General features: G+C 44.5%; 1 non-coding gene across 1 annotated transcript; it reads right to left on the bottom strand.

Moving 5' to 3' along the window:
* Positions 1-11143: 11143 nt before the first annotated feature.
* TRNAS-AGA (transfer RNA serine (anticodon AGA)) lies at positions 11144-11225 on the bottom strand. Its single transcript has one exon. It is a non-coding gene; the product is annotated as a tRNA-Ser (tRNA).
* Between the last annotated feature and the right edge of the window lie 520 nt (positions 11226-11745).

Here is an 11745-nt window from a genome sequence, read left to right on the forward strand (position 1 = left end):
GCCCAGGCTACCTCTGTACCCGTGAACTCTGTCCTACTTTCAGCGCGGCCCCTCGCGCTCAGCTCAGCCTGCTTTCTGCCAAGACTGACTATAACCTTCGAGTTATCTGTTCCGCTCTTCGAGAATGCATTCCTGCCTACTAGATCCTGTAAACATCCTCTCCAGCTGCAGAGCCAAAAGGCCGACCTGTCTTAATGCAAGTAATTCATAGTCTCTGTTGCCATGCTTCCATGGAAGGCCCCGTGCCCCACGCTTCACATGTAGACACTCAGGCGCTTATACACGCATCCACAGTTAGCATAGAACAGCTTCTGCCCTAGAGACCTTTCCGCCCAGATAGTATAGTTCCTAAACACCAGATATCAGATATGATAGAAGTACAAGTTGATCTGACATGCCAGACTTCTGTCTCTTTCCGTCAGTGTAAATGTCAAGTCCCCTGCACCCCGTCAATCACACGTCATGCAGCTGCGCGCGCATCCAAGCTTCCGATTTCTGCTGACATTGCAACATTCTGTTAGCACCACCCCTTGGTGCCACCCACTTTCGTCACCTATCAGTGACGTTTCTAGCACACACCTCTGGTTCACGCCTAAGTTTACGCCTCTTGATGATGTACTAGTATCACGTGTATAATGTTATCTTGTCTTCTCTCAGCTGTTACGCCTCTTCCATTGATTCCTATGGTATAACTCAAGTATATAAGCTATGTATTGTCAATAAAATTCAGCGCGCTCATCTATCCCTTCTGACACCCCTGTGGTGGTCAGAACATGATATCCTGATTCCTTTATGAGGAATAAAACCCTTAGAAACTCTAACACCACGGACTCTGTTTTCTTTCATTCCGATTGAGTTATTATTGATTAAGTACTTACCTGCATAGAAATTAAGAGAGTAAATTAATTATTTACGTCATTTTGGCGCCCGAACAGGGACCCCTCCCCCACCTCACGCGCCGGTTGGTGCGTTGCAAACTCTGTCCCCTGCCATCAGTTAGATGGAACACACGTGTACTGGCAGGATTTCCTGCATCTCCCTCTGACCCACGGAGGTGACGAAGACTGCGATCAGTGCCCAGACGAGGCGGTGAGGAGTGCGGAGGATCCCGACCAGAGCCTAGCCGAAAGAAGCAAGGTCCGAGGTGTGAAGAGGCCCACCAGTTTTCCGAAGTTTTCCGAAGTTTTCCGAAGTTCCGAGTCGAGTCCAGTCGAGTTTTCCGAGGCCTTCTGTTTCCGTGCTTCCCGGTGAGTACCATTGCTGGGTCGTATCTAGACGGGTTTGGGTACGCAAGTCCGGTCTGCACTGTTTTTAGGCAGTGTATCTGTACTGTTCAGCAGTATATCAAGTATTCCGAATTTTTGCACTGTTACAGCAGTGTATCCGTACTGTTGAGCAGTAGATCTAGTATAAGGGGGTAGTCATCTATGTCTTCAACGTGTTTATGTGCTTAATGTTGTGGTATGAATGTGACTGTTTAAATGTGTATTATTGTGTTTCTTGTATCAACTAGCTGTGAACTCGTATTAAGGAATAAAGATCTAGCATTCAGTAATAAGTAAGCAAGATGCCGTTTTTCAACAAGTTAAAACAGATAGGAACTAGGAAAGGGTTACTGGAGGAAGAAATTCCTATCCCCCCTAGGGACACTCCAGGCAATTTTATGTACCAGAAGCATGGCATAGATGCCATATTATATCTAGATTTATGGGCCGATTACACCAAACACCTAGACGAAAGACACAGATGGCCTGTTACCGGAACGTGGGATGCCGAGTGCATCATGAGGGTAGAAGAAGCATTATGGAAAAAGAAAGCTAGACAATCTCAGAAGGACGCCATAGAATTTTGGCGTAAGGAATCACGTAAGCGTGCTGACAAAGCACTCCGTAGAGAAGACAGACTTAAGGAATCAGATAAAGAGCAAGAAAACGAATTAGTTACTGAAGGGATCCGAGTAAAAACAGAACAAATAGACCGTGCCCGAAATAATCTTGTAAACGGTATGTATCTTGCAGCAGATGGCACGTCTGAAGCCCAATCAGAAACACCGAAAAACTTACCGACACCATTAGTTCCAACTAAAGTAATGCATAAAACCACTAAAGACATATTCCTAAATTCATATCTAGAGGATGTAGCACCAGCTTACACCAATCTGCCTGTTCGTGCCCTGCCTACAGACAGGGAAGGGGGTGGCACTGCGCCCCCAGATAATGTTCCGCCAGTACCACGACAGACCTCCTCTGTTCCGCCAGCTCCGCCACTTCCCGTACTCAAAACAGACCTACCGAAACCAGTCCTACCTGATCTTACTAAACGACAAATTCAGACTCAGATCCAGACTCCGCGGAGAGATAATGCTCAAGCATCCGCCTCAGGAGGTGCGACAGCGGGTCTACAGACTCCGCCACCGACACACAGATTGCATTTAAGGGACACGCAGAATCCTTTCCAGTCCCCCCACTTATCCCGGCTTGACGCATTTAAAGAGAAGATGTCAGTTTGCAGATATGATCCAATACCCGGAAAGGACGATTTAATGATATTAGCATCACTACGATTAAGATCTGCCACCGATAGCTTGTTATGCTATGTAGGAATGCAGGAACGCCTCGACAGACTATATGAGTTTATACAGACAGGGAAAGACCCTGACAGTGTCAAAGATGCCATGCATAAACAGAAAGTTGACATTCAAGCACAGATATTATGATTTTTCATAAATTGTGTAATAAGAGAACGAGACAGGCCCGAGACAGACCAAAGTGAACTAGACGCATTAAACAAGTGGGGTCAAAATATAGCCGAAGGAAAGCTTGATAAAGGGGCTTGCATAGCCAGTATGTCCCAGAAAATTAGAAAGGCAGTATTGACTGCACACCAGGAAGGGAATGATAAAGCTTCCTCCGAGGAGGAAGAAGACCATGAAGCACCAGGAAGGTCTACAGATACTATAGCGTACGTAGGTAAGGGAAGTTACCTTAGGAAAGGTGTCCGTCCAGAAAGCAAGAGAGTTCTTTTCTCTGCTTTAACAAATCCGAATTCTTCTGAACATCAGTTCCAGGAAACTGATAAAAGGCTTCGAGACCGAGTGGGGTACCATGTACTCAATTCTATGGATGAACAGGAACTAGCCCGGTCAGCCGTGTTATGGGCCGAAAACCCAGACATGTATAATGATGACACATTAGTACAGACATTCTTGAACCTTTCCCCGGAAGAGCAGAAAATAGCAGGTGTATACATGATTCAGCACCTCCTTATCAAGTTCAGAAACCATCATTCTGATCCAGGCCCCTTACACGAGACATTAGAAGCACTACTCATGGATAGATGGAGAGGTTTTAGTACCAAATTAATACAGATAATTCTAGAACAACGACATAAATATAACACCTTCATAAGTCCCGAATATGTTCACGCCCCGCCTCCAGAAAGGAAAACGTACCACATGCAATGCGGTGGCGGCATTGAAAGTCAGAACCCCTTACGAGAAGTACACCCAGTTATGGGTACGGACCAACGCTTGAAGCGTGTGTATGTTCACACACCACTGACTAAGTTAGAACTGTTAGAAATGAAGAAATTAGTTCCGTGCCATGATAAAGATCCTGCAGGTTTTCATAGAGAGCTTAAAGACATGTTGCTGATGGGAGATTACACGTATGATGATATTATGAAAATGTTAAAAGTACTGTTGCCCACGGGCATTTACGAGAAATTAAAGGAAAAGGATTGGGAGGTGGGAGAGTCAAAGATAGCATGGGCAGAAATAGAAGACGAAGAAAGCAAACGAGTCCCAGGGGTAGGCCTTGGGGACAAGACTAAAGCATTACCAGGTTTAATAGTACAGGTTTTGCCAAGATTATTGACAACTAGAAAGGAAGATTGGGACGCAATCTCGTCCTGTAAACAGAAACAAGATGAAGATACTAGTGACTTTTATTCAAGATTCGAGAAATGTTTCATCATAAATAGTGGCCTAAAAGTTAGCAGTGAGTCATATCCACACCTTTTTGTAACAAAATTAGTAGAGAATGCCCTACCATTAGTCAAAAATAGAGTATACAAAGTTGAAAGTACTTGGCAAGCAAACACGCCATCCCAGATGTTACAAATGTTACAATATCACCAGAACAGAATTAGGGAAGAACAAGATCAGGAACAGAAACGTATGAAAGACACGAAAATGAAAATGTTAGTAGCTCAGACGATTCCAGCCGACGGTCATAGAAAAGGTGGGGCCCAGACCAATCATTCTGCCGCTCCCGTTAAAGGGACATGTAATTATTGCAAGCAGCCAGGTCACTACGTACATGAATGTCCAGTCCTGAAACACAACATCGAGACAGGTAAAACTAAAGAAAGACCGCGTCCGCCTAGACACGAACAGGGTCATCAACAGACCTCACAGAATGAACAGCCAATGCAGAATACACAGCACATGCATGATCAGTCCCACACAGCACAGACAGTAGCAGTACCGCAGCCACAACATGCCCAGACACAGCCCATTGCCGCAACTCGGCAAGTATCACAACAGATGTATCAGTATGCCCAGTCGGCATATCCAGATTATCCCCGTTATACATGAAACAGCCTAGGGAGGGAAAGTGATTTGCCTCTTATTGAAATTCCTGTAGATCAAGAAGGTCCTTATGTACACAGTCACGTATTAGGAAAAGACAGAAAGTTTCTAATTGACACAGGGGCAAGTCGCACTACCATAAGTCACAATGAAGTCCCAGGGGCACCCCTCTCAGGCTCACAGAATGTTTCCCTTGGTTTTTCAGGACAGCCTATTGTAAATGAAGTATCAGAACCAGTACCATTAGCTGTAGGTCCATTATCCCGAGTTACAGATTTGTTACTTACGAAATCATGTCCAGAAAATCTGTTAGGAATTAAAACACTGAAGGCTCTAGGAGCTATAATATGCTGTTCCCCGGAGGGAGTCAGACTCTTTCTACGGGATTTCAAGGGTCATTATGTTCTACGTGACTTTGATGTCAGATTGAAAAATGTACCAGATCACTTATGGGCAAAGGGCCCAGCCGATGTAGGTTGTATGCATATCACTCCATATCGTGTTACACTCAAGACAGGAGTTGTTTTACCCAGAATCAGACAATACAAGTTACCACCCGATGCTGTAGTGGCTTTACTGAAAATAATTGAAGAGCTTATTGCCCAGGGAGTGGTTGTAGAGACCGACTCCAATATCTGTAATTCACCCATCATTCCAATTCTTAAACGTACAGACCGCAATGCACCGCCAGTATATCGGCTGGTGATTGATCTTCGAGAGCTGAATAAATGTATTGTACCACAGTATCCTGTGGTCCCCGATATCTCCTCCCTATTGACTGCTATTGATTCAGAAGCAACGTTCTTTACTGTAATCGATCTCAAGAACGCCTTCTTCAGTGTACCTATTGACCCGGAGAGCCAATATCTCTTCGGATTCAGTTTAAATGGACGAAGTTTCAAATTTTCCCGCGCACCTCAAGGATTTACAGAAAGCCCCAGCATCTATAGTCAAGCACTGAAAAGACAACTAGATTGTATCCAAATGCCAGTTAATACCGCTTTACTGCAATACGTCGATGATCTACTGATCACCGCACGAAGTGAGCACGAATGTGAACAAGCATCTCTGACAGTTTTGCATTTCCTGGCCGACAAGGGACACAAGGTGTCCCCTTCGAAGCTACAATTCTGTGTTCAGCAAGTTGTGTACTTGGGTCACTTGCTGTCCAAAGTGGGGAGACAGCTCACTCCCGATCGCATTCAGTTAATTATAAATATGCCGCGACCCCAGACACAAAAGGAAGTGCGGGCCTTCATAGGCCTCACCTCGTACTGCAGACAATGGATTCCTCAATATGCATTTCTAGCTAAACCACTCATCCAGTTAACGACGCAGGAGGCAGCGACTTCGACTGTCCTCCCTTGGACTCAGGAACACACACAAGCCTTTGAGGAGTTAAAGAAAGCTTTATGCCAAGCACCAGTTTTAGCGACACCATGTTACAACAAACCGTTTACACTTTTTGTTACAGAACGTGACGGTACAGCATTGTCCGTCCTCACTCAAGATCAAGCAGGTTCACATAAGCCTTGCGCTTATTTTTCAAGTACATTGGATTCAGTAGCACAGGCACTCCCTGCATGTTTAAAGTCAGTAGCAGCAACAGCGTTAGCAATCAGACAAAGCGACTCAATTGTTTTAGGTCATCAGTTAACAGTACAAGTCCCACACTCTGTAGAGGTTCTGTTAAACAGAACCCAGACTCAGCACTTGACTATAGCACGACTTACAGGTTACGAATTGACATTATTCCAGCCACACATAGAAATCAGACGCTGCAGTATCCTGAACCCAGCAACACTGTTACCTACAGTTATGACAGATCCAGCTCCACATGATTGTATAGAGATCATTAATGCAGTAACAAAGCCCTGACGAGATTTAACAGATGTTCCATTGACAAATCCAGACCTGACACTTTATGTGGATGGTTCGTGCATGAGAACAAGTACAGGAGAGTTAGTGGCCGCGTATGCCGTGACCACTGAAACTGAAGTTAAAGAAACACATCGTATTGATACACTGTCTGCTCAAGCAGCAGAGCTCATTGCTCTGACCCGAGCCTGTATTCTAGCCAAGAACAGAAATATTAACATATACACAGATTCCCGTTATGCGTTCGGAGTCGTACACGACTTCGGCATGCTCTGGCAAGAAAGAGGTTTTCTGACCTCTCATGGTACAAAGATACAACATGGTCCTCTCATTCAAGCACTGTTAGAAGCAATACATCTGCCTTCAGCCATATCAGTCATGAAGTGTAAAGCACACACTAAAGCCACAGATTCTGTTTCCCAGGGTAACGACCTGGCCGATCAGACAGCAAAACATACAGCACTGACCGACACTCAGATAAATGATACGACAAAAACAACAGATCCGATAAACTGTATGACAGTCAGGGATCCCACACTAGATGTTATCGACATTCAGACACATGCTACTCCAGAAGAAATAAAGAAATGGATCGAACTAGGAGGGATCCAGACAGATCAAGGTTGGATGACGAAAGGAAAATCTACATGGTTTCTCCCTGACTCTATGGTTCAAGTCATGATAAATACAGCACATAGTCCTGCCCATCTAGGAGAGAAAGCAATGTTAGACAGTTTACAAAATCTCTGGAACAATAAAAACTTACGAGCAGCCGCAAAACAGAAAGTGCGTACTTGCATGATCTGTTGTCAGTTCAATCCAGGTAAAAGTGTCCCTGTAGAGCAAGGTGGATTTCATCCTCCCGATCACCCTTTTGAAGTCCTCCAGATGGATTATATCCAGATGGACCGTTGTCGAGGATTTAAATATGTTCTCGTAGTTGTCTGTGCTCTGTCCCGCTGGACCGAAGCATACCCAGTCTCAGATTACACTGCTCCGACCACTGCCAAGCAGCTGGTTCGTGAATTTTTCCCACGATACGGTCTGCCTCGTGTCGTGTACTCAGATAACGGTCAGCCATTCTCGTCTGCTTTAATGAAAGAAGTTTCCTTATTACTGGGATACCAGTGGAAGTTCCATTGTGTCCGACACCCAGAAGCCGCAGGCCTTGTTGAAAGGCATAACCAGACACTAAAGATCCGCCTTGCCAAAATATGTCAGGAAAAAGGGGTCGACTGGATAGTCGCCCTGCCAGTGGCACTATTCTATATGAGAATGGTCGCCCATTCGAGATCAGGGCTATCTCCGTACGAGGTGGTCTTTGGAAGACCGCCGAATATGTGGGGGACGCCCATTCCTAAAAAGATTACTGATGTTGATTCTAATATGTTGACAGATTACCTTGCCTCCTTGATGTCTGCACTCCAATCATGTCGTTCACAGGTTGCCGCAGCCTTCCCTGACAACACTGATGTGAAGCCGCATGACGTCCGTCCCGGTGATACTGTCCTCGTCCGCAACTTCGACAGGAAAAGTCCGTTGGAGCCCCGCTGGAAGTCTCCGAAGACCGTTCTTCTAACAACAAGGACGGCGGTGAAAATCGAGGGAAGAAAGGGGTGGGTACACACGAGTCATATCAAGAAATTTGCTGGACTGAAACCTGACCCAGACTCATCCACCCCCACCAAAGACTGTGTTACCAAAGACTTTACCGAATCGCAACGAGAAAAGACTCCTCAAGAACAATACCGCATGAAATTACGATCTAGCAAGCCAGACAGTTTAATTGTTTAAGTCCTCCCCTAGGTGAATCGGTTAAATAGTTTCTGACATGTATCCCCTAGATCGAGATAGAGAGAGAGAAGCAAAGAAACGTACATATTGCAAATCACTTCGTAGTCACTGCATAGTGACACTAATAATTATGTTTATTCTCAGTGTTTTAATTATTATTGCTAGCATCTTATTACCTATCTACTATCCTATTTTCAAGCGTGAACAATCTGCTTACAATGTCTCTGCTGAACACACTTTTAGTGAGTTACCTCCTCATGAGCTTTCCTACAGACTTGCGCTGCGCAACAATACATTCATTAGTATGTTACATCATTCTCATCAAACTAACAATGCTACAAATTGCTGGATATGTGGCCGACTCCCTCCCTACCAGAATTACAAGGGAGCTCTGCCTCTCTTTCCGTATCCGTTCTCTCACAATGGCTCCTGTGGAGCATGGTTCAAAATAATTAATTCTTTAGATCCCGACATTGCTGTTTTCGATGGGGGTTGGGTTTGGGGAAACCTGAACTTGGTCCTACTAGACGTCTGTTACCCAGATAAGGAGGGACTTCCCACTAGAATAGGAACTGATCTAGAAAATGAAGTATATGGATTAGGTAATTATACAATTAGCCTTATGATTCTTACTGTCGAATCCGAAGCCACACCAGTTCTACCTATTATGTCTGTACTGCCAGTCACTGGTGAATTATGTATCAAGAAGAAAGGTTCAGTACACTTAGGTCATAGTAAATGCACTACTGTGGTCGAATTCAGTGATCATGGAAAATCGTCTTTCAAAGCTGTCAGTCATTCTTACTTTGTTTGTGGTCATACCGCATACATACGTCTACCCCCAGATTGGGATGGTACCTGTTACATTGCATTCCTTCTGCCCCCTGTTTTTCTAGCTCCTCCTGATTATCATAGAAATAGCAATCTAGTAAAGAATAGACCCAGAAGAGATGTCCCACTTGTCGACTACACAGAAACGGCATGGGAACAGTACACCGATTTTAATAAAGGATTCTTTTTCTTTTTAGGACCTGTCCAGAATAGTAAATTAATACGCAGATTAACTAGAACACTTGAAGCAGTAGTAAATGAAACTGCCTCCGCCTTAGGTAACTTAACAGAAGAGCAGTCCGCTATGCGGGTTGTTGTCCTTCAGAATCGTCTTGTAATTGACGTCATCTTGGCAGATAGAGGTGGAGCCTGTAAGGTCATCGGGTCAAGTTGCTGTGTTTTCATTCCACAAAATGCACCTTCAGTATATCAAGCTATTACCCGTCTTCATAATATTGCAAATCAGATACATCAGAATCCAGGCACCTGGACTTGGTCCGGTTGGTTCTGGACAACGTTAACAGCTTGGGGATGGAAGATCCTATCCTTCCTAGGCATTGGCCTAGTCCTTGTATTCAGTTGCTGCCTGTGCCTACAGTGTGGGCCAGCGATTTGTGGACTGTGTGCCACTTCTTGTATTGAACATTCCAGTTTTCACTCAAAACGTAACCGAAAGAAAGAAGAACAAATGATGTTACAAGAACAGACTGATCGATTCATGAGGATCGATATTTCATGAAGGGTCCGTAGGGAACAAGGAGGGAATGAGGAAAATTAAATTTTGGCCATGTTGTGTTCCCTAGCGCGTACCCCACCGACTCCATGTACCAGCTTAAAGTGCATGTAACTTCCCTCCTGTGCCAGCTATGAAGACGCAAATGCATTTGCGTCCACCGTTAACTTGTCCTCTTTCAGATCCACCATGAATGGATTATGTAGTCCGTTCCTAAGTATGATATGCCACCGTCTCTTTGTAGTACACTTTTCATGTATAACTGCTCTAGCAAGAGTAGGCCCTGAATTCCTGCCATCTGAACCTCTTTTGTGGCTCCTGACTCTGCCCAGGCTACCTCTGTACCCGTGAACTCTGTCCTACTTTCAGCGCGGCCCCTCGCGCTCAGCTCAGCCTGCTTTCTGCCAAGACTGACTATAACCTTCGAGTTATCTGTTCCGCTCTTCGAGAATGCATTCCTGCCTACTAGATCCTGTAAACATCCTCTCCAGCTGCAGAGCCAAAAGGCCGACCTGTCTTAATGCAAGTAATTCATAGTCTCTGTTGCCATGCTTCCATGGAAGGCCCCGTGCCCCACGCTTCACATGTAGACACTCAGGCGCTTATACACGCATCCACAGTTAGCATAGAACAGCTTCTGCCCTAGAGACCTTTCCGCCCAGATAGTATAGTTCCTAAACACCAGATATCAGATATGATAGAAGTACAAGTTGATCTGACATGCCAGACTTCTGTCTCTTTCCGTCAGTGTAAATGTCAAGTCCCCTGCACCCCGTCAATCACACGTCATGCAGCTGCGCGCGCATCCAAGCTTCCGATTTCTGCTGACATTGCAACATTCTGTTAGCACCACCCCTTGGTGCCACCCACTTTCGTCACCTATCAGTGACGTTTCTAGCACACACCTCTGGTTCACGCCTAAGTTTACGCCTCTTGATGATGTACTAGTATCACGTGTATAATGTTATCTTGTCTTCTCTCAGCTGTTACGCCTCTTCCATTGATTCCTATGGTATAACTCAAGTATATAAGCTATGTATTGTCAATAAAATTCAGCGCGCTCATCTATCCCTTCTGACACCCCTGTGGTGGTCAGAACATGATATCCTCATTCCTTTATGAGGAATAAAACCCTTAGAAACTCTAACACCACGGACTCTGTTTTCTTTCATTCCGATTGAGTTATTATTGATTAAGTACTTACCTGCATAGAAATTAAGAGAGTAAATTAATTATTTACGTCAATTTATAAAACTGACATGGAAGAAATACTAAAGGTTAACTTCTGAAATTGTAGCCGATGTTAAAAAGATTCTCATTGTCGGCAGGATTCGAACCTGCGCGGGGAGACCCCAATGGATTTCTAGTCCATCGCCTTAACCACTCGGCCACAACAACTGACTGGAAGGTGTGGGCACATAATCTGCATGCAAGTTTTCAAGGTGTCCCACAGCACATTCCTGATATTCTGCAATGCACTTTTTAAAAAGTGTTTTTTTCAGCAGGCACATTCTCTCCTAAAAACAAAAATTGCATGCGTATATCTCTAGTTTGGAATACCAAAATCTTGCATGCATACTCTCATGGGTCACTCAAGTTTTTTGGACCCTATTGCACTCTGTTTTCGTGCTGCTTTTAGTATATGGCCCATATTACAGAAGTCTACCATCTTTGAGTATTTGAGGCTCCTTTGTAAGTGCTTTATATTTTTTCCTTGAAGAGCTATATAATAAAGGGGTCCGGGAAAGATTGCATTTATGGAAGATAAAAGAAGGCCCACTTGTCTCACCAAATGCTGTAGAGAAACCTGATGTTTTACTCATGGTATCCTTAGTTCGTTTTTGTTAGACCTTGCATTCTTAAGGTGGTCCCAACCCCACCTTATTGCTTTTCACCTCCGCATTTTGCTGTATCTTTT

Source organism: Lissotriton vulgaris, chromosome 1_1 (assembly GCF_964263255.1).
Source record: "Lissotriton vulgaris chromosome 1_1, aLisVul1.2, whole genome shotgun sequence".
NCBI lineage: Eukaryota > Metazoa > Chordata > Amphibia > Caudata > Salamandridae > Lissotriton > Lissotriton vulgaris.